We start from the raw sequence: 25,644 nt of genomic DNA, 5'->3' as shown, positions 1-25,644 counted from the left end.
CGAGTGGTTCGCGTGCTCGCAGTGAGCATTCGTGGTTACAAACTAGCTGCTAGCTGAAAAGCTCACCCTGAGGCAGATGGCACGAGGCATTGGCAGCGAGCAGCCTCGCACTGTCGATACCGGCCTTAATAAGGTCCAAATAAAAACTCATTACATTTTTTTTCTTATAGTACATATACGAGTTATAGTTTCAGGGAGTAAGTTAACACGTTTTTATTTCTATATGTCTTAATGAAGTTTTATTTTAGCTAAATATAATTTTACAAAATAACATGTATTTGTAATAAAAAATATTCTTAACCAAACTAACTATTTTGATAAATAAGAACCATATCATTCCCTCCAGTCATATTTTATTGTAAATATTGTAAAAAAGTACTTATCATTATCTTCAACCGTTTCCTCTGAACTTGATCGTAAGATACTCTTCGTGGAAGTAAAACACTATTTTTAAAGGTATTTTAAAATCCTGCAACCAATATTTTCTTTAAAAGGTATAAAAAACTATTGCACCACAATAAATATTGGCGTTGAATTCGTTTCACTCTGCGTGCCATTCCAGCGTTATGGTTTGAAGAAAGAGGGGCACGCTTTTTGTCCAGTGCAGAACGAGGTAGCTGTAGTACAGTGTACAGATTTAATACTCTGCGCCATATGTTTTTGTTTGAGTTCTTCTCCACTAAGTAGTTGGCTGGGCGACGCTAATAGTGTGGAGTGGTGAGCGGTTTAACACCTGTGCGAGGCGCGAGCGGGCGTGAGTAGCTAGAGCAGCGGTAGCGGTGCGATCTATAGCTCCTCGCTCACACATCACATACACGCCGCAGTGTCTACACGCCGCAGCCAGGAGATCACCTTCATGTGACCTTGCGCCGCTCTTCCGCCATGCCACCTACCGGCGTAATCGATTATTCACAAGGCAGCGTCGGCTACGTTGCGCTGTAAAAACTCTAAACCTGCAGTCTTTGTCTCAATTGTCCGCCTGTGGTAGTAAACCAGGAGAATACTCGTCTGATATTTACGGTAGTTATGGTATTACAAGGGGGGGGGGGTACGCCACGTCAAGTGTCGTGTAACACGCTTGAAGTCTTCACCTCCTTTCTTTAGGCTACGTGTGTTACTTTGGAATGTAAATGATTGTACTGAGATTGTTCTGCAATGTTTTCGTTATCATCATGGTTACTCATAAAACCAATGTAAAACTATTCGCTTATGTTGGGTCATTTTCTATGGAGTGAAATCATATACAACTCGATGTTGCCTATACAGATATTTTTTAGGTCGATAGGTCAGTTCGTTCTGGAGATATCGTGCGGACTGACAGAGAGAAATGTAATTTTCAGTCCTTCGAGTTAGTGGCTTCGCTAACGCTCATCCAATATTGGTATTAACGGTAACGCCAAGAAAATTTTACAAATTTGCAAAAAGAACAGTCAATAACTGTGGAAGCGTGCTCAAACATAGCCTGTTGGTACTTTTAAAACGTTCCGGAGAAAATTATACAACGTATGTTTTGTGAATGAATGAATGAGCTCCTTATTTTGTAGACGAAGATAAAACCATAAGTTAGGCCATTTTGTGGTATCTCACTACCTAATCATAATACTAGCTTTCAAAATAGTTAAAATTGTATAATCACCGGAGAAACACTACTACTACTAAATACTGTGTCCATTGGCTTAACCTAGTCCATGAAATGACTGAATTGTGAATTTAGGATATAGTTAATATTTTTATTAAAAGTGTAATTTTAATAAAATCAAGTGATAATGATCCATAAAAATGTTAGTCCGTATTAGATTATCCATTTTATATATACTGTCAACAACACAGGATTTCGGAGTCACTAAAATAAACGTTCAGGTTACCTGTCAAGATAGAATCAGTACACATTTTGACTCGTGTGGCTGGCACACTCGTATAAATCATAAGAGCCGGCGCGAGAAGTGTTAGTGTCGGACTATTCGGGCAAAACCTCCGAAAGCTCGCTTGAAATGTCGAGAATGGCGAGCTGCAGCGATCCCGATAACAACCGGTTGGCCGGCACCTCGTTTAGTAACTGGTTGTCCGCGACTTATCGCGAATATCTAGCGCCATCGATTACAAGTGGTTTACAAGATCGGGAGAAAGCTGAGATAGCCCGGTATCGGTCGGTGTTCCGCCGCCCTTCTCCACCGCGCCACGCCGTAACCCTACTAAAGCTTTATCTTAGGCAACGAATTAAATATTATTCGTTATCCATTGTTGTATCTAATGGAGATGATAGATTCTTTAAATAAGTTGTTTGGAAGTTATATTTAGAATTAAATTGTAACAGTGTGCCGCCTTACATAAACAGGATTGTGAACATGCTATAATAATTAATACACATAACATAGCTATGGTAGAAAGGGTTGATTCAATTCAATTTCGAGTTTAGCTCCAATTAATCTTCCTTTTATTGCAGCGTCTGGTATCTGACACTGTCTCAGACTTGACTCCTGGAATCTGGAGTCATGTTCGTCTGAAGAGATCCAAAGAAGGTCGACGAAGAAAAAGCTCAAAACGGAACATTTACATTGTTTCGACATCAGAGACATATAAATAGGTGAAGTGGTAGTCTCATTGTACACAATTGGGTGCACTACGATGTGATTAGACACAATCTCTAAGCACGGTGGAGCAACCGAGTTTTCTACATGATATTCCGTTTTGAGCTTTTTCGTCGTCGAATTTCTTTGGATTTCTTCAGACGGAACATGACTCCAGATTCAAGGAGCCAAGTCTGAGACAGCGTCAGATACCAGACGCTGCAATAAAAGGAAGGTGAACTGGAGCTAAACTCGAAATTCTATCATTACTTGTTACAACGGAAACAACGTTTTGAGACCTAGAATCTACTCCCATCTTCAGTTTTGAAATCGTAATACATGAGGTTAAATGATTGGTTAAGCTCAGGGCATGCATATATACCAAAGTCAATGTTTACAAGAACGTTGTACGTCATAATTATAAACTGGTCATCCAGCTAGGAGGCTAGATAAACTAAAACGGAAAATCATTTCACAACTCAGATGTATCACTCAAACATAATTCACACACGTATATCATTCATGCATAGTTTTAACACAACGGTGAAAATGTCCATAGTCCATCGTTTCAAATGACACACCGTAATATAATTTAAACTAATCTTGCGTATTTCTTTAAATATTGACTTAACTACACTTTGACTGTAAGTTTCAAAGACTGTCAAAGTCTCCTCCGCACGTTCTGTCTAAAGAATGCACCAATATCTCACACTTAATAAGGATCGAAAAGCAAATTTTGAAGGTGATTTAGAAATTTTGTGACGTTAAAACTTTTTCCAATACGTTTTGTACATTTCAAAATGGCGGAAACGGCCATATGACATTTTTAGAGGTCGTAAACAGTAACATAGCAGTGATACGACTGTTGACGAAATTGGTTGTAACCGGATTTTGTACAGATACACCTTGATATGGTTGGAGGTTGGTAAGTCTGTATTCAAGAAGGAGTTTTTTTTTATTTTTGGCCTTACATTTTATACAAGAACTTCTATCTAGAAGGACTTGTGATTTGCGGTCCACCTCGGATGGTGACCGGAATCTGTCACCAGACCCGTTAGGTAATGGGATCTGCTACTAATAAACTACAAAATTAGTGATTCAGTTCAGAATGTTATATGTATCGAGGTATAATATATGTTTTTGTATACCTCAACACGTCTTAATTTTTGACTTTATATGTACATAACACTTTGTTACAATTATAAATTTTTAAATTAGTCGCAACTTTCAAGATTTTTGTGACCTTTCAAATGTTTGATAAGCGTGGGGTAACACATCATATATGTTATAATAACTTGCATGAAGAAACCGAAATAATTATTAGTGTGTCCAAAATTTGACATTTAAAAATTATAGTTGCACACTAAATTTACATTTGAGTAACTGGTGAATAGGATATTTATTTCGTTGGTATATTAAGTCAAATAATTAATTGTAATTTCTAGAGAGACCTAGGGATGATTCCAATCTTAACAGTTTAGCTGACCTACGCGTGTATAATATATTCATTATTATACAGAAATAGTGTTCATTTGTGTAGTTAATACTTTATGTCTCTGTTTGTCAACAAAATTGTAATGGTCAGCTATAAGGGAAGTCAAAGTTTATCTATTACCTATTTAATCAATGTTATGAGTTTAAATGTTGTTATTTTTTACATTATTCAAGTGTGATTGTACAAGAGTAATAATTGCTACAATATTTATTGATAATTTAAAAAGATCGGAAGTAGTAGTGTTAATACCAATTTTATGGCAATAATCCCATATACTCATGCGAAGTTTAAACGATATAGCATATCTCAGATCTAAATGTACAATAGTTACAGATACAATAGTTTATTTGCCACAGGCCACACTTGCAATATTTGTGTTGTAGTAAACTACACCGTGTTCTTGGATTCTCTCTTAATTTATAAATGAGAACATGTTACATCATTACTCGTAACAGTTAGATATTTTATTTATAGTAGCCTAATATTAAATAGCCTAAATTTATAAATATATTTAATGGCCTAATCACACTATTTTCATGAATTTTGCAAATTACTAACTAAATAATGGGTTACTTTTTATAATTATCTGTAGTGTTGTGATTGTTAAAATACAGTTTGTACACTAAGTTAAATTAGTATTTGCTTTATTAATTACAGTTGATGTTTTATAAGTACTGTAGGTCAGTGCCAAACACAAGCTAAGGTTTATACTGGCAGAAGAGTGCCGAAGTCAGATAGGATATGTGGGGCGGTGTTAGAGATCCTCACCGTGTTATTGTTATTACCTCTTGAAGTGCTCAATCATCGCAATAACACTCCACGAGCTGTTTGTTATTGAGGGGATAGTTCTCGAGTGTTGTTATTGCAGTTGGAGAGCATCGGTTTCGTACCTCTTGCGTCAATTTGGACGCGAACAGAGACGCTATGTTCAATTTGGTGCATCCATATTTAGTTTGTTATTTTTGTAATAAAGACTGGTGTTTATAAGAATTCTATTTTACTAGTTTATACAGCAAATTAGTTATAAGTGCAAAGTAAAATAGTTTTCTATTTGTGATAACAATTGGTCTTGTATTCCGTTATAAAAAATAGGTACTGGATTTTCGGGAAAAGTTAAAAAAAATTATTATGCATGTAAAAGTAGATAGAAAACACTGTAACAAACAAACAATATTTTAATTAAATCCTCTTTTACTAGTTTTTTTTTTATCATTTCAATCATACGAACTAGGCTTTTAATTTCAACAATTAAACGTACTTTTCAAACAATTTCAGTTTTGTCCAAAAAATGTTCTATTGATTTGAATCTGTTACAATATTATTTTGTAATAAGTTTCACAAAGTTGTACAAACCCCATCTACCTAAAAACCTTGTTTCTTTTACGAAAATTTGGCTCTAGTGCCTACGTTATCACGTGTTACAGGTATTTTACACATTACACTGCTTTACACATGCTGTTTGCTTATAGACCATAATATTGTTGAACAAGCAGTGTTTTCTTGGAAGATGATTGTTTCACTATTGGACCGTACATAACAAATTATATTTTTGTGACATTTCTCGTCCAAGTATGGGGTGTATTTCTTGGGGAGTACCGAGCGGTTTTTGGAACTGATCATGACTGTGGTATGACTGCAACCATTAATAGATGAGTCTTGGAAAATGGGCCTACATTATAGGAACACAGTGTATGGGATCACTGTAGATAAATCCCAGCCAGTTTTGACAGAGCGATTTTAAAGTTATGTCCTTTTCTAACCCCTTACGCTGGCGCTTACGATGTTAAGTTGTTTCAGTTTCTATTAATAGAAGTCAGTTTACAATCACGTAGTAGTTGTGGAGCGGCAGATATCTTCCAGCCGTGAAATTACTAACTGCGCCGTTAGCCGCCACACAGCGAGCGAGGCGCCACTTTCTTCTCTTGATTTCTCTCGACTTAACCTCTTTCGGAGTGCGTGGCCGTATCCCTCTGTCGCCGCCCGCGTCAGCAGACACCGCGCACTTTCTAAACACAATCTCCTCTCTGGGAGCGCGCACTTTTCAATTTGGCCCACATTTGGGGTTTCGTGCGGTGTCAAGCCACTGTCAGCTGTGTCCTTGTTTACAACTTCGTTTACAAGAGTCGTTGAAAATAAGTTATCGAGGATAGAAGGAGGGACAGCCTGTTTGTGGGTTTATTGTAAAAAAGTGTTTTCGGAGATGTTGTGTCTGGGGTTGAGATGTTTATTTTGGCGGGACCACAAGCCGCGCTGCCAAAATACCTCTGCAAATAATCCCCCACTTCTCACTTGCTCGCAGTACAAAGTGCCGCAAGCGCCGTGCCGCGTCAGCATTTCCGTCACTTCCAGCCTTTAGTTTATTTATCGTGTAATGTGCCAAGCGCGGCGTAGCGTCTTACTTGGATTTAATCGGGAACACTTGATTTAAAGTATAAAAAATATGTAGTGGAATAATAACGACATCAATAGCGAGACATTCGAAGGAATGGAAACAATTATTAGGCAATTTGAAAGACAAAGGTATTTAAGAGTTGTAAACATTTGAATTTTAAATAGTTTATTAATATGGTCAAATGTTATTAAATATTCTTCCCGAACAGAGCAAGATGCCCTAACACTTTCAAAGCACTAATTATTCATAAAAAATAATAAAAATATAATTAGATTGTTTGGGTAAATGAGTCAAAATCACGTAGCAACCTTTGAGACAACCCATTTTTAAAATCATAGATACTGCAAGACACTTTCTCAAATAATGTTTTGTGTCATTTGGGAATGTCTTTTAAAACTTGGAGAGGGGATGGATAGTTTGTGCGAATATGAAACAAAGTAAAAAATAGTGACGCATCAATGAAGCAAATCTCGAAGTATTAGAGTAGAGATTTGTCCCAAAACTCTACAACTTAGTACTCCACGCGTTCATCTTTCTGCGACCGAATGTAAAGCCTCCATCAATCACATCCGTGTCCCGTTATTGCCGTGTGCTGCAGGGCGTGGGGAGTCAATCGCATTTCAATAGACGTGTTGTCAACCTGCTCAGCTCCGCACACACTATCAGTGTTGACTTAAAGCCACAATTTGCATTTAAATTGCCACTTTTCCACATCAACGTTCGATGTCGCTTGTATGTAGGCGAGGGGGGGGGAAGGTGTCACCAGCTGTCCTATTAGAGGGAGGGGAGCTTGCTCGCAGAAAAATTCATTTATAGCACCTTGATTTAATATTGCAGAGGGTCCATAAATGTTATTTTAGTGCAATTCAAAGTGTTTAAATATTAATTTTTCAATAATTTCTTCTATAACTTATACATCTATAGTAAAAACCCAACAAATTTATATTTTTTAAGTTTCGTGTGAGACTGTTCATTTTCAGCCCCATTCCAAAACAGCAATAAATTATGTTGTTACGTACGTATATCGCTTATTCTACAAGTCTTTCAACTTCATAAGATGTATAGCCAAATCTGAACATTATAAATAACTCGTCTTCTCCTCAGCGCCTCTTTAGCTCAGTGGCAGAGCGCTGGTCTTGTAAACCAGCGGTCGTGAGTTCGATCCTCACAGGAGGCACTTACTTTTTGCGACTGCATTCAGTTTCAGTCCTTTTACAATAAACAGTTTACCAAACTTTTAAATATTATTATTTTAATTAAGTTATTAAACTACATTTTCCATAATATTTTTATATTTCAAAAAATATGACATCTATATTATTGTTGTAATTTTTCTTCTGTTGTGTTCATCAGTTGATTGATCTCGGAGATTTGTTCCATTGCATGGCTTGCAGAAATCGTTAAAAGATCTATTAGGGTTTTAAAATCATTTTATTATTAGTTTTACAGTAATATTAATATTGTCTATACTATTTCTACACAATATTTAAAACCTCTCCTGCTCATTTCTCAAAGTTTGGTGGATGTCAAGTGCGTACTTAAGCTGCCTCTAATTTTCCACAATGATTTCGTATCGAAACCCCTTCCAGGCCATGTTGTGAAGATTATGAGAACATCGGCTCTTGTAGGAAAATGGAGCCAATCGTCTTGGTTATATCAAGATATCAAAGAAATAATTAATTGTAAAAGAATGCAATGTCAAGCCCAACCACGTGATTAATGCGGATGGTGACGCTTTCTTTTTTTTCATTAATGACATATTCTTTATTAAAATTATAGTACTTAAATCAAGAAATATACTAGAGTTTGGACCTTAAGTTTCAAGAATCGTCATGTGTTATAAACACAGAATTCAATCGATGGCACATCTCACTTCACTAGCACTATGGCAACAAGAGCAGTGCGACAGCACGCCTAGGTTTTGGAATTTGCAACTCTGTGAAAGTTCGTAATCCGCTGTCGATGTGATAAAAACTCCCATTTAACTCAATGTAGTTAGCAACTGCCTCAGCGGTCAATAACTGCGGGCGGTCGAGGCTGAAGCCGCTTTCGCTGCGAATAAACTTTTGATCTGTCAACAATTAAGGAACCATAGCTGATACTTCCAATTGGCTCTTAATGCTTGAAGAAAGCATGATGGGTTTTTGAAATTAATAATTTTTTAATTGTGGAAACGAAACGCAAAACAATTTTTATTTTTACGTCCTGCAGTACATGTTTTATGGAAGGAAATTTAAGCAACTTTGTAACCAGGCCCAATTAAATTTTTAATGTTTTTGGTGAATTTGTTTAAAGATTAATATTTTTTATATAAAAAACATATATTTTTCCTTCTGGTGGTCTTTTATATTCTGTGAAAAATACATATCCTTATTAACTTCAACTTTTTCAGCCATTAAACCTGATTATAAGATAAGGTGCCTGTAAATCCTGCTTCTATACATATAGCAAGCTTATGAAATAATAAAAGAGTTTATTTTTTTGTTTTAGAAAGATTATTCAAAGGTCTTTTACCAATAGTTTTATACATATATATCCGAAATAAAAATTAATTTTCCCTACCAATGCATTCCTGTACTCTAAATTCGAAATCTATACTGCAAGCATAATAGAAACATTCTACAACATGTACATTTCTTGCTATTTTATTTATGTCCTACCAACTACCATGCCAAGGAGAAGTAAATTGTCTGCAAATGTGCGATGAATTGATTATATTATTTTCGAACTCTTTAAATACTCTCAATTATATAATCTTCCAAAGATTTACGCTAGGGTACAAACAAAATAATTCATAATCTGTTCATGCCTACTTATGCCGTGTCCACATTTTGTATTGCGTTAAGTGACAACCATATGAAGTTAACACCATTATTGTATTTTTAAAATAATTAAGCACAATGCAATCGGTCATGAACCAAGTCATAGTCATTTCACTCTTCAAACCATAATCCTCGATTAATTTCTTATTTCTCTTATTCCTCACGAAAAGGATCTCGTGTCACCCTCAGGATGTGTCATATTGTGATTACTCAGTAGTATTTCAGACAATTACTCGTGGCAATATAGAAATTATTAGGTCGTTATCTTATCCGATAATCAAGATAAGCATCTGTTGTGCAGGCTATTATTCAACGCAAATGGGAACCGATTAGTAACGTTTATTACTAACGTATGGTCGCCGCCACAATAGCCGTTTAGGTTTGTAACAATATTACAACTTAGTCAACCAATCAATCACTGAATTAGATCGTCAGTGCCAGACACAGTGGGTCTACTGGAAATTATAATACTTGTACAGACTGTGCCGTAAAGTGTTGACGGTAAGTAGCCAAACGCTGTATAAGTTTGTCACCCAGTCTATGTTAAACCTCAGAATCAACACTGTTATTAACTGCTGAACTGCGAGGGTAATCTGCAATTTAACGCTTGTATTAGGGATCCAACCCATAACAGTTCACTTTTCTGATTTGTTCCTCTAAGTTTATTACCATAATCTATTTACAAACTTGCTCAACAATTTGGGATCCAACCAATTCTGAGTTTTGCAGTCAAGATCCATTAGTTGATTCCAACATGCAAGTTGGATCCTGAACGTAAAACTGCACACGTTGATGGTGAAGACTCACAGTATAAGGAGCAGGCTTCGGCGGTGATGGCAGATCAAGAATACCTTTAACGGGAAACAAGGTAAAGGATTTATGCATCGTATCTGTCCCAACTTGTTAAAATAGTCCCAGATAAATCGAAATTTATCTAAATTACTTCAGATTTGTATGTACTGAATTTTTACTAAGTACATCATAGTATGAAAACCACAATAGTAGGATACATATCATTGCAAGCCTGGACATTTGGATTTATTTTTTACTAATAGTGTACTGCGATATCAATAATTTTAATATTAGTGTTATCACAAGAAATTAATCTGCTACACTCATGCAGTTTAAACAGTAAATACAATGGTGTGTTTGGTTAAGTGCCTTAAACAATAGTTTATTTAATAGGTTATTGTTCACAAGCCAGACTAGCAATGGTGTGCCTCGTACGGCAGTATAGTTCTCTAACAAACTCTTCGTCGGGTTTTCCTGTACCGTTTATCCCCAGAGTCATTTACTGCCTTGCAGTATTTTTAAATATACCACTTGCCTATGTGTGTTCAACAGGTATCTATGCTCTGCGCAATCTAGCAAAATTTTGTTCCCAGAATTAAAAAAAAGGCCTACTATGTTTATTCTTATTTTAGGTATGGAATAGACTTTGGGGAGGTTGAGCAGAAACACAAAATGTAGCGAATCTTTACACTCCAAAAAAGGCTGTCAGAATCATTGGAAATTTGAATTACAGAAAATCACGTATGGAATCTGTCAGGAATTTGAGATTACTGACTTTGCCCTGCCTCTATATTTTCGATGTGATCATGTACTGCAGATCAAGGTGCGCCTTGATTAGTGGCAGGAACGTTCAATATTAAACTAGAGGCAGGGACAACCTTCGAACTCCTCAACGCAGACTGACATTAGCGCAACATCTACAGCACGAAGTTGGTGTCAGATTAATCAAAAGGCTCCCTGAAGAAATACAAATTTCCAATAACCAAAATCAATTTAAAACGCGTCTCAAACTCCTTTTGATGTCCAAGGATTTCTACTCTGTTGATGAATTCATGATCCGCTGGGATATTTGAAATTGCTGGATCTGAGGTCAATGCGACTGTGTCTTGAATGATTGTATGAACTGTGAGTACAAAGGTGTGCATGTGTTGATGAAACCCTGTGAATTGACTAAAATTATTGACGATCGTGATGTAAAATTGTTAAAATAAGGCAATAAAGAGATTATTATTGCCAATGATGAGGCAAGTGACCTCTACTGCAGCGGTGTAGGGAGAAAGCCCGAGGTAGCTGTAGCTGATACTGGCTCCAGTAGTGAAGCCGTGCGCAGTGCAGTGCAGCGATACCGGGATATAATATGCGCGATAACTTTCACAGTAATTAGAAGGGCGGGAGCGCACCGCGCCTGTACCGCAGCCGCTGCCGCCGCCGCCCAGTCCGTCGGCTTTCCCGGACCAAATGTCAGCTTGTGTAACTTCCGCACACTCGCTCACCTCACTACAACACTTGATATATAGTTATCCTTAAATATGGATGATAGTAATTTATCCGCAATAACCGTAATGTTATACTCTCTTATGTACTTCTCACTGCACGTAACTCTAGATAATCGCTTCCTGCATTTCGGCGGTACAGTATCGTGCGTTTGATTTATTAGTTACACAGAAGATAAATCATTCATACGGAGATATGCTGAGGTCCGGGAGATTATTTCAGTTAGTTCTGAGGGCCGATGCTAGGGCTGCGCAACGTAACTAGCGCTGATGTTTCCCGTAGTCTACTATAACATTGGATGAGATTTCTGTGTAACTAATACAATCAAAGATCATGCCTACAGAGAACTCGTTAGTTAGATAGGAAATTGTGGACTTACTATTAGTTACATTTAATTTTAAATTTTCCAATTGCCCCAAGAATCTTTCATAATATTATCATGACATTTTGTAACATAACTACCACTGAGGTGTTCATGTAGCTTTTTAAACTTTATTAAAAGCGATTTTGTTGTGTTTCTATTGTGTTTCATCAGAGCTTTCAAATTGGTTTAACTCAGACATTCTTTCCATTTATGATTGCAATCAAAATTACTACAAAAACGTAGAGCAAGCTTAAGAAGTAAATTAAGATTTTCTCTATTAGGAATAAGAATAAAAACCTTTCGTCTGTGAACGTCTAGCTTAGAGCTTGAATTTAGTTTGAAGCACTTACGCTACGTTGTCCACTGTAAGCGCTTTTGTTACATAAGCTAGTTTTAGTAAAAGTTGATTTAAATCTTACTCGTTTATTATTACAATAGAGACTACTTATGCTGTAATTACTAATCAATATATTCACATATAACTATTTAAATAAGAACCCAAGCATAATGTTGACACTTAGAATACGAAGGTTTCTTCTAAATCTTGACATAATTAAACTGTCTAAAATAATTTTAACAGCTGTTTTCATTTTGTCACGTGGGACGTAATTTGAACCTAAATTTACATTTATTATGTTGTAATATTTTAAATTTATATTAATATTTGTTAATTATTTATAGGTTTTTAAAAGTATCAGGTTAAAAGTTGTTTATAACAATGCCTTATTATTGAAAGAGTAATCAAATTAAATTGTATATAGCCTATGTTAAAGTAAAAAATAAAGTAAAGTAGTCTTATTTTACCAGGCGAAGTTAGGGCTAAGAAGCCCTCTCTAACACTATGATAGATAAAACATGGTATGTTGATTGTTATTAAACATTTATTTGTTTTTTTTTATTTACGGTACATTAGTTATAACTTATCCGCTATTAGGAATATTGGTCAATCATCTAGGTAGAAAATTGAAGTTGAAGGTGGACAAGGGTGTAGGTGGAAAACACTGTCATTAGTTTTGTAAGTGTTAAATGGAGATTTTTAAATTGTAATAATAATACGGGTTTGGCCACTAATCTAGTGTACATCTTTACTTTTATCTGATGGTCCTTACTTATCTTATTGGTCCTTATTTATCGTAATGATAACTTTTCCTATTAAATTAGTGTTTAGTAAAAATAACCTTCCTTCCTTCCTTTGTTTCAAGTTTGTTATTGACAATAGAAGGTTTGGAAGGATAACAGGATTTCGGACATTTGTCATCGTTATATGGTACAAAATGTATAACACGATTCGAAGATTGATATCTATTCTCTCCATCAGGTGGTGAGGTATTAATGTGTCTTGTAATCTTTGTAATTTTTGTATTTGTAATGTATTAAATACCTCCTAACCTGATGAGGAGGATTGATTTCAATCCCCGAAACGTTTGTGTTATAGGCTTCATTCTGTAACATATAACGATGGCCAAAATCCTATTATTCATCCAAACCTTCAAACGTGACGTATTAGATATTGTATATATTCGATTTTGTTCAAACCAATACCAGTTACTGACGTTGAACTTTAGGTATGTATTTAACGTGTACAGATCATTGAGTGAGAGCTATTACTATCATTGATTTTCTCGTCATCTATTTATCAAATGGGGCAGGGATAACAAACACAAGTAACACTGCGGGCTGAGTGTGGCGCGGCGCTTATCAGAGTTGAAGATAAGAGCGCGTGCCGGCCACCGGGACAGTGAAGGCCACACGTCCGCCGCGCCGCGCAGCCACCGACCAGAGGCCACTAACAGCCGCGCGCTGAGCAGAAGCTATCAATCAATCAATCAGTGGCCGTCAGTGACCACTCAGCGCTGCGATGTGTGGAGGTGGTGATTAAACATCGATTTTAAGTATTATTTAACACGCCTATGTAATTGTCTAATTATTCCGGCCCGTTCATTATCGTAATTGGGATTGTAATTTGATCTCGACAAATTTTATGGACCTAATTATTATTAAACGTGATTTAATTTGCGGTACTATTTCGTTGAGTAATCCTCGTTACATAGGCTCGGTATATTTGCATAATGTAATTAATTATTTCTTGTTTTACAGTGGATTATAATGGAATTGCATAAGTAGATGCCATAAAAAATAAACGGTGGTGAATGGGGTTTCCAATTTTTAATTTTTAATTCTGTCGATCAGCTTTGTGTAAGACAATTACACAATTTTGTGTGTTTAGCACAACAAAATAAGTAACGAAATTAACATGGGCGTCCACCAGTTGGAAATCCTTTAAACTCCACTAACTTGAAATACGTTACTATTAGGATATTAAACATCCCCGTAAGGATATATTAAACAAATTGTTAATGAATGGCTAGAAAGGATGATAAAAATACAGTTTACAGCTTCTTCTAAAACCACAAATATAACAAATAGAGACTATTTTAATTTCAAATTTATTTTGGAAGTCATTAGGGGAAAAGTTTGATTTATTATTTTTACACTATAATAATACTATTATATGCTTATGCATGGTGTTTATTTCTATTAAATGTCATCAAATATTGTCCTCTGTTATTTTATGTTTATAAATTCGAAACAATGAACTGATTTATAAAAAATCAATAAAATCAGGGAGAGGTCATTAAACATAATTATTAAAAAAGATTAGCGCAAATATTTAGTAATTAATAGAGGTTAATATAGATTATATGGTGAAAATATATCCTATACCGAGATGATCTTTTCAGCTGGAAGTGAAGAGACGTGAAATTCTTAGAAAGGAGTTGGTTGATCGTGTCGGCCATTTTGGATTGTTTAAAGTTTTGAAAAGATCGTTACATAAAATAATCAATTAACGAATAATGAGAGTTGAAAATATGTCTTCTGAATGACACTGAATGCAATTCACTGGACAAAGTCCTTATATAACTTCGAATGTTAATTGTCCAAAGCCAAAGATTGTTCTAATGTGAGAATAGAGAATGTTGAGATGTGACAAATGTTCAATGTTGGGCTGTGGTGCACAAACCAACATTTTAATGAGAATATTAATGGTTTGGACAGTTGCCAAAGTTGAGTCATTGAGGAAGGTGAAGCAGGGTGCTTGTAACAGAAAGCATTCAACAATGTCTAAAAATGTGTATCCGCAGGGTTGACGTTTTTTGTGGTTGGTTACATACCATAACACTCTAAGGATTAAAGATTTAAATTTAGGACAAACATGCTATTAGGTTCGTTTTAGAACAAATTTAATGAATTTGTAAGGAATAATGATTATTTAAACAAAATGGTTTTCCATTTTTAGACAATCATAAATAGGCTAATGATGTGTAAATACATACTTAATCAAATTAAAATAAGTAATAAGCAATTAAATAAACATAAAATGTGAAAATTACTTTTGGTACCTTATTATTTATTATAACTTAAAATATTTATGAAATGTTACTACGGGATCCAAGAACACCTTGTTTTCAGGAATTCGGAGACCTGTGAAATGTTTATTAAAATCTTATGGTTTGTGAAAAAAATGCAAATTATCAATATAATTAAATATGTTCGCTATTATTAATACTAAACGCTATCTCCAGACCATGCTACATACTTTTCGGTCGGCACGTAATGTTGAGAATTACGTAAGATAACCTAAATGACTAATATTTTGTTACCATAGAACAATTAGTTGACAAATTAACAAAAAGCGAATCCACGATAAAGGACTATTAAAATCTCGAAGGTCATATAGCTTCCATTAACTTTTTTATCCCTCGACTGAAGTGAATTTATCAATCCAGAGGTGGGCATAAGTTTTCTTTAAGAGGAATTGAATTTTTGCATTTGCTGTAATCATATTCTCCAAAGACAATAAATAATAATTGCAAAAATACACAGTTTGCGTGAACGTTTTAATAGAAAAAAGTTGCAAGTAGAATATATTTGGGTTCGGCCTTGTTATAAATGTTTCTGCAATTATTGTCAACTACAAATGAGACGATTCAGTTATAAGCTTGTACAACTAAATACTTTATTGAAAACAGTATTATGTTACGCTTTTTACTGGTATAAGTATCTGTCTTGATCTCAGCAACATATCAATTACAATAGCAGTTGGCCTTAACCTATTTTAAAGTTAATCCTTTAGGTAGAGTCTTGAACATATATAAATAACATCGTTATCTGACAATAACAAAAATCACATAAGCTAACCGTTACTCCAAACCTTACCAATATCAAACAAAGTTATGATATTATTATTCTCGGACAGCCTACGCCTACATGCCCGGTGCTGGGATGGGCAATGAAACAACCGACTCGCGACTGTGGCCAGCGCTACCCACGCCATCTGTTAGTAAATCTCTCAACTACTTCAACTCCTGCTGCCAGCAGTACAATCAATTTTCACACTCCGGTAATCTTGTTTAGCTGCATTACATAATGGCTGATTTACTACATTGAATTAATTATACAATGAGTCCAGTTTGTATTGAAATATTTCGCCACTGTGTACCTCTGACAATAAGTATCTTATTTAGTAACAGTTAGTGAATGCTTTGTTCAATTTCTAACCCATAAAATGATTATGCTAAAGTAACGACAATAAGTTGTTATGGTAGGTAATTAATACAATTTACAACGTTTGTAAATATATTTTAACAATTATTAAAGATCATGTATTATAAGCATTAATCATTATCTTTCTAATAGCTACCAAGTAAATGTGAGTTTGTGTAAAACCCAAGGGATTAGACCACATACAATGCTGTTAAAACTATTACGCAGAACGGTTTTTGGAATATCCGTGTATTAGTCTTGTTCAACTTTTGCGTCATGTTAATTTTACACCGCTCGTCAACACCATGCTATAATTCACTTAAACGTCGTGTGTAATAGTAGTCATAACTTTAGTAGTGTAGCTTTTAATTTTCTTTTATCATGAATAATTAATTAACCTCACTGGCACATTTTTCAAATTTCGCAGCTAACACAGGAATGGATGGCATTCAAAATGCGAAAGACTTTCTAACAAAGTGTAGTTAAATGCCTTGTTCTAAGTAGTGTCTTTGTTTTGTACGATTTTCGTTTTTGCCTATTTATTTATGCATTTTTTTTAGTTTTGTTATTTATCTTATTTTTAGATTTGCCTCTGAAGGAAAATAGTTATTGGCTGACCTTTAACGAAGCCTATCACTCGTGAGGCTAGAAAATGTTACTTATGTGTGTCCCTCAGCACGATATCTCGAAAATGAATTTACCTACATACTTGAAAGTTTGCATGAAACTTCCTTTTTATATGAGCAACACTGAGTATTGATGATGTTACATGTCACTGTATAAGATTTTACTGAGCATTAGCAAATATTTTACACTGGCCTTATTGTAAAACGAGAAATAGATTTGTAAACAAACTGAGTATAATCATTTGAGATTTCAACATGTACAATTTTTACTTTACACTTTTACGTTGTAGTACCACCCTAGCTCTCGGGAAATTTTATTATTTGAACACTGCTACGAAACCATATACATTTTAAACAAACCGAGCACCAGTGTGTCAATTGTGCACCTGATGAGACTAAAAATTACCTTTTCACCGAGATTGCACTATGTTTTATAGTCTGGGTGTCTTTGATGTAGAAAGGATGCTGGTGATTCGTTTTAAGCTTCTTCGTTCTTCGTCGCCAATTATCTTTCGATCCCTTCAAACGAACATGACTCCAGATTTCAGAACTCAAGTCTGCAACGGTATCAGATTTCAGATGCTGCACGCAAGAGGAAGGTGCACTGGAGCTAAAATCAATAATCGCTCGCATATCTGGCTGGATATTTCGAGATAAATTTTATCTGTAAACTTTACATTTTGCGTGAAATTTCATTTCTACATGGAGAAGGGTGTGTTCAATGTTGGTGCGTGTCTAACCATGGAACTTGGCTGAGTGTCGTTGATGCGTATCACTCAGAAAGGCTGATTTTTTCTTTATGATTGTTTGTGTGTCTATCTGTCCACAGGACATCCAAAGAATGAAATGAGTAGATTTGACAAGCTATTTATTTTAACAAGCTCAGCGAAGCCTGTTGCGCGAAGCTTAGTGTGATACTCCTACCTTGTTAATATAAATAATAGGTAAATTACGGTCCTACTTTAACAATGACCATTATAATGCTGTATTCGACTCTGGATAGTAACTGGACATGAAACGTCGACAGCGCGAGCAGATGATAAGCAGAATATTTATACGTTACACGAGCATCACCTGTAATATCTCTCGTCGGTCATTTGATTCGATTTCTCCAAACCCTACTCCCGATAAACAAAAAATTGTTTAAATTAATTAAACTAGAACAATTATTAGTTATTATTATTGATATTATTTAGATAGCCTGTTTTTCAGCAAATATGATATCAAACTGTAAGACATTTTTTCGCTCTTCGTTTTGTTTTAATATAGTGACAAAATTATCATTGTTTTGTTTTATTATCAGTGTTAATATTATATGAGAATTGTCATATTTAAAAAAAAATATCTCATGTGGTTTATCCAATATTTTCATTGTAATTTCAGAAAATTCCAGAAATTTAAATATTTAGATATATAATTTGCAAGAAAGTGTTGTTAAGTGCGGGATGTATTGGTGGCCATATTAATTTTAGCTCAATTAGAAAAGCCTTAAACGTAAAACAAATTTACGACATCATAGAACAATGGGATCGTGTTTTTTTAATAATATCATGATAAATACATATCTAACTGCATTTTAGTTCTTTTAATATTTGTATTGGTTATTAAAGAATGTATAAATTTATTGTATTTCATCGTTTAAATGCTCACAAAGTAAAAACTTTGCGAAAAAACTAGATAGGTTTCGATGCGGATTTATGATAAGTTTAAAACAAGTCTGACTCATTAAAATGTAAGGTTCTATGGAGGAATAGAAGAGAAAAGTTGGAATGTTAAATAGTAGATTTTACATGGATTTACGATGGCTAATCGGTTTTTTGAACTGTTCTAGTATCTATCTCATTGTTACACAACGATGTGATATTAATACGTAACGTCTTGTGTGGATCAGTGAATTATAACTCGATAGACTAATCGGCTTATTTGACTGTACTAGTATCTCTCTGATTGTTACACAACGATGTGGTGTTAATACGTAATGTCTTGTATGGCTCAGTGAATTATAACTCGATAGACTAATCGGCTTATTGGACTGTACTAGTATCTCTCTGATTGTTACACAACGATGTGGCGTCAATATGTAATGTCTTGTGTGGATCAGGGAATTATAACTCAATAGACTAATCGGCTTATTGAACTGTTCTAGTATCTCTCTCATTGTAACACAACGATGTGGTGAGTACGTAATGTCTTGTATGGATCAGGGAATTATAACTCGATAGACTAATCGGCTTATTGAACTGTTATTGTATCTCTCTCATTGTAACACAACGATGTGGTGAGTACGTAATGTCTTGTATGGATCAGCGAATTCTAAATCTATAGACTAATCGGCTTATTGAACTGTTCTAGTATCTCTCTGATTGTTACACAACGATGTGGTGTGAGTACGTAATGTCTTGTATGGATCAGGGAATTATAACTTGATAGAATAATCGGCTTATTGACATGTTCTAGTATCTCTCTGATTGTTACAGAACGATGTGGTGTGAGTGCGTAATATCTTGTATGGATCAGTTACAATTATAACTTGATAGACTAATCGGCTTATTGAACTGTTCTAGTATCTCTCTGACTGTTACAGAACGATGTGGTGTGAGTACGTAATGTCTTGTATGGATCAGCGAATTATAACTTGATAGACTAATCGGCTTATTGAACTGTTCTAGTATCTCTCTGATTGTTACACAACGATGTGGTGTGAGTACGTAATGTCTTGTATGGATCAGCGAATTCTAAATCTTGATAGACTAATCGGCTTATTGAACTGTTCTAGTATCTCTCTGATTGTTACACAACGATGTAGTGTGAGTACGTAATGTCTTGTATGGATCAGTTACAATTATAACTTGATAGACTAATCGGCTTATTGAACTGTTCTAGTATCTCTCTGATTGTTACACAACGATGTAGTGTGAGTACGTAATGTCTTGTATGGATCAGCGAATTATAACTTGATAGACTAATCGGCTTATTGAACTGTTCTAGTATCTCTCTGATTGTTACAGAACGATGTGGTGTGAGTACGTAATGTCTTGTATGGATCAGTTACAATTATAACTTGATAGACTAATCGGCTTATTGAACTGTTCTAGTATCTCTCTGATTGTTACAGAACGATGTGGTGTGAGTACGTAATGTCTTGTATGGATCAGTTACAATTATAACTTGATAGACTAATCGGCTTATTGAACTGTTCTAGTATCTCTCTGATTGTTACACAACGATGTAGTGTGAGTACGTAATGTCTTGTATGGATCAGGGAATTATAACTTGATAGACTAATCGGCTTATTGAACTGTACTAGTATCTCTCTGATTGTTACATACATATGGGGTGTGAATAAGAAGCCACTTGTACTGTTCAGAGCCTGATAAATAGTCTTCGCCTATCTGTTTATTTTGATACAAACAAATTTTCAAGTAATAAAACACACTATACGTTTACCGGTTTCGGTTAAAACCACTGTAACACGGAACTGTTAGGGTTGCTTTATAATAAAACAAATCATATCCGATTTTTTAATTTCGTTTTCTCGTATATAACGAAAAATTACCAAAAAAGGACCACGAATAAAAAATAACACTATTTTTATATTAACTAATTTTTGTTTATTAAAAAGCTAACAGTGGATATCATAATCCTGAAACCTAAAATGTATATCCTGAAACTAATGTTAATGATGTTAGTAACTACAACACTTGATACACACAGTTCTATTCGATGTCACCTCAGAGTGACATTTTCATTAGTTTTCGCCCGTTAATTAATAAATTATATTTAAATGTGAGATTGTATTGGTGCATTAATTCATTCTTATGAACCAATTTCCGATTTCTGTCCGTTAATTGCAAATGTATTGAGTGAAGTTAGTCCATTTAAACCGTTACATCTTAAATGTGTATGATGGGCACACACAACTTGGCACACCGGCCCAGAATGATTACTGTATCTGGTCGGCAACTTGAAAACTTGAAATCCCGGTAAAAATACAAAAACCGAATAAAATGGTTTAAAACCATTTAAAATATATTGTGCAGGTCACTTCTGTACTTTGGGAGGGCTTTGACAACTATCAACCTTTAACAACCAACAGTACTGCGATCGTCTTGCTATAAATCCCATAAAACCATGTTCAGTCCCAAACCCATTTTCTCACCTGACGAAGAGGATAGATTCCAATCCTCGAAACATTGTGTTATACCTTTTGTAACATATATAATTTCCAAAATCTTGTAATCCTACCAAGTAAAAAGCGTTCGAGGTATTTTTTTAATGGGGCATCACCCATAAGTCCATAATCATACATGGCGTAAAAGTTAAAGTATTTGAGGTTAAATATTGTTCTTAAGGCGTAACATTCCAGAAGATTTCACTAAGCACGTAACGGGCCAACGTGGAGGGGTGGCCATGTTACCGTTACTTAAGGTTATATTTATCCAGACTTGGGGGAGGCACAAATTGGCGCGAACGCTCAAGTGGACTAACTCTACAGACGTCTCCAGATCAGAAGTCGCGAGAACAGATGAACAGATTGGAGAGACTTGCCGTAATTGCTAGGAAACTTCGCTCGGCGCCGACATCAGCTAGTGTTGGCGGGTCGGCTCCTCGCTGGTTATTGTATTGCTCGCCATTTCCTCTTCACGAGGTTAACTTTGCTCATCGCCCTCTTTCATTCGTCCTCTGCAACGAGTGATTTTTTTTCTTAAACCTGAGAAAACGTAAACAGTACAATTATAAATCACTATACAGTAATTACACGACTCGTAGAGCAGAAACTTTCCCATCTGTTGTGAAAAGTTTTCCCCTAAACAAGGAGCAGGATTTTCTTTACTCCTAGGTAGTAAACAGTTGTTTTACCCTTTAAGATTATGATCGAAGTTCGTGTGAATTACTACGTAGCCTATAATGATACAGAATATAGGCCTAATTGCGTAGTTTACGTAATGTATTTCGACCAATATGTAATTAGGAAAATTGCACCTTTATCACTCAAAATGTTCTTGAAGCCATTCGTTCAGTCATACTTCTATCTCACTGTGACAAGTATTAATACGTTCCTTTCTTGGTACTAAAATGATAACCACTGTTTTGATACGGAAGTATAATAGCCTCTGTACTTATCATGTGGACTATCACACGGGTTATGAACCTGCTATTAATGCCACCAATACAGTTCTTAAAAGTATTTAGATGATAATATCAGCCATGTAGTATTACAGATACCATATTATACGAATGAATAATGTATATTCACAATCATACCATGTAAGTTACGTAAATTAGTTGACCTAACCACACGTTTTTCTTCACTGATGGCAAGAAGCTGAAGAAAGCTCTCATTATTGTACTTAGTACTAAAAAGACTGAGCTTGCTTCCAGAGTGACATTATTTGCAGGATGGATAAGGTTAGGATTGCCTCTTGTTGAAATACTGTGAAGGGTATAGCGGACTCTCATTCATGCCTCACCCATTCTAACAGTCATCCTACACACTAGACAATACCTTTCTATCAACCTTTTTACTCTACATTTGCGGTTAGTTATTTGCCGGTCCTTGACATCCACGGGTTTTGCCCAAAATTAAGTGGCACAGGTTCAACTGGAAGATATAAACAAGCCAGAAGTGAACGCTCATGGGTTATCAAATGAACCACACATATTAATCCGTTCAGTTACGTAATGCTCCGCATTACTTCACTAGTATGGTAATGATGTCATAAGCTACGATTACTGAACGCGCCTATCAGCTGTTATTGCCAATGGCCACAGCACCACTTCTCCATACGGCAATGACGTCATAAGGTACGATTACTGAACGTGTCTTATCAGCTGTTTCAGCAAATGGCCACAGCATTTTCCTGGAACAATATCTCTTACACTGTTAAATCTGTTGGTAGAATTAAGAAAACCACGTTTTGTATTTGAGCATTTACTTTGTTACAGTAATAAGAGTATTTTATGATAGGAACTTGTCATCAAATGGATTCAATATGAAACAGGAATAGCACTAGACACGTATGAACCATTGCCTAAGTACTCTCCTTGATAACATAATCACATGTACGGTGTTAGTAGAGAAATAGTGATGTAATCGTTAGTTTTTGGAATAGACTACCTTAAAAAGTAGTTAAAAATGTCTATTGCATTATGTAATGTATTTTGTGATCTTAAACACTCAGATGATTTCTGCAACTCGGTTTGTCGTGTTGTACTGTAGTAAGCGCATATTTTTTTAAGAACTCATGAGCCACGCACATGATTTGGCCCATGTGTCTATTTATTTATATTGTAATATGTGTTTACAAATAAAGAGTTCTGGTATTTACGGATTATTTATAAATATATATTATAATTACAGACTATCAAATCATTTTGAATTAAGCTTGACCTTCAATTGATCTAAACACTACTACTATAATAACGTTAAATATGTTTAATACTTAAATATTTGTCTATTTACTGTTACTTCTGTGTGTAATGTAGCTTTAAAAAAAATCATCTAGGCGCTCCGAAATGAACAAAATGTTAACAGCAGTTTTAAAATATTAATACATTTGAAGTTAGTTTTTTTTAATGTTTGATGGGTTTCTTTTTTTAGTTTTTTTGTAAACCTAGTTAGCACGTTGCGAAGTGATTGCGTTTAATATGTGACACAAATGGTATTATAAGATGATTGGACCACCCAGCGTAAAATAAGAAATCTCTCAAATTTACAAAAGTTAAATATTTGATATTTGTTTTCTAACCACTTAATTAAAATAACTATCCAGTTCTTCTAACGGTCCGTTTGTTGCTCACATATTTTGCATACTTTTACCAGAGAATAAATTGTAATAACTTCTAACAACGTGGCAATAACTTGCTAGATAAACGCCTCATATACAGTTTAAAGAAGGTTTAATGTATGATTTAGAGGTTCCTTTCATGACTGGACACTGAACACTATATAATTCGACTTCTCCATAAACTTCATGAAACTCACGCGCTGATATAAAAAAATGGAGACCTGTGAAGAAGTGATATCTTTTGGTATATCACATTTAGATGTGGATGTTTATTATATGTCCCTTTTTAGGAATAACGAGTTAAATTAATAACTTAAATACATGGATGTTTTTTCTGGAATCACATTGTTTTCATTACATTACTTTTGAATCTAAGCTAATATTATAGTTTGTTACATATAGATCATGTCCAAATTGGAATTACGGAATTGTTTTATCGTGGAAAGGAGAAAGCCTTAGTTATGTCGAATAATCTAAATTTCATTAGTTTACAAAACTATTCACAAGCAATGGGGTTTTATAAATCAGCCACCAAATTTGATAGATTAACATTAGTATCCTCTACTTTTTGTCATTATTCTTATTATTATAATACCTTTAAAATGATGTGTCACTTGCTACGGGTTCCAGATTAAACATCTTGACTTACCCCCTAAATATCCCATTTGGGGGAGGAATCAGATTTTCATATATAAAAAAAACTCCTCAGTTGGTCATATAAACATGCTCCAAGTTAAGGGCTAGTTATGCTCCTGTTTAAAATTTAAGAGATTGTTTATCACGTATTTGAAGTATTAAAAAATACAGTGATCGCATCTTTTCAACATTTAAAAGCCTACGGTAGTGAAATGATATTATTTTTCCCCACAAGACCAATAATGTTAAACATCAAACATTTAAAGACTTAACTGTTGGTCGTAGAGTTATGATTGATGCATAATTTTTAAGATACGGTTAATTTGCATCCAAGCCTTTTTGTAAGTGAATAGTTTTTAAGTATTAAAATAATAAAGTACAGGAAGTTTGTATGCAAATCAGATTAAAATATATAAAAATTTAGAAAACCGTTTGGACTGTAACAAAATGAGACATCTGCAATAATTCTATGACAATAATCGATCTTAAAATATTTAATGTCAATGGTTTAAAACGTTCTTAGGAATAAAATCATGAGGGCCGCCATTACAGCCGGCTCTTAAATTGAAAAATAAGATAATAGTTCATATGATTCCTTTAAAAAGTGAATCTTTTTATAAATACATGTTGAATCAAGATCTTTTGTAAAGGTGTTAGCTGCTGCATATTCCCCTTCACGTCATAAACCTTAGGGAACTGGGAAAAGGTGTTGACGCTTATTTCTAGAGGAATCGGTGATATTAGGCAACGATCGCTATAGTAAGGATGGAAGCAGAAAGTGAACCAATCCTTGTATGTGTCAAATACACACACGAAGTGAAGTGTTGACACGATTGTTATGACACAAATATCCAATGTTTAAAGAATCAAATAGATAGTGTGCTTAGTCATTGTTTTGGGAACAATTACTAACTATTACCTGTATGTTTAACATTGTAAAACAAACATATCATGTATGTGTGTTTTTATAAATTATATTAAAAATGTTTTACACAATTTTACACACATCTTCACATTTTTAACAAATCAAAATGTTTTGCCCTCTTGGTGCACAACATATTGTGCACATATACTTATGACGGATAAGGTTAGTTTGTGAAATATCATATTGAAGAAAACATAT

At 34.8% G+C, this 25,644-nt stretch overlaps 1 protein-coding gene and 1 non-coding gene across 3 annotated transcripts in view; both read left to right on the top strand.

Moving 5' to 3' along the window:
• LOC124357748 overlaps positions 1–25,644 on the top strand; it is a 528,868-nt gene that overhangs the window by 440,759 nt on the left and 62,465 nt on the right. The window lies entirely within an intron of this gene.
• On the top strand, positions 7,560–7,631 carry Trnat-ugu. Its single transcript has one exon. It is a non-coding gene; the product is annotated as a tRNA-Thr (tRNA).

Source organism: Homalodisca vitripennis, chromosome 3 (assembly GCF_021130785.1).
Source record: "Homalodisca vitripennis isolate AUS2020 chromosome 3, UT_GWSS_2.1, whole genome shotgun sequence".
NCBI classification, from domain to species: domain Eukaryota; kingdom Metazoa; phylum Arthropoda; class Insecta; order Hemiptera; family Cicadellidae; genus Homalodisca; species Homalodisca vitripennis.
Note: the sequence above shows the minus strand (reverse complement) of the source record. Positions and strands in the feature narration are given on the sequence as shown.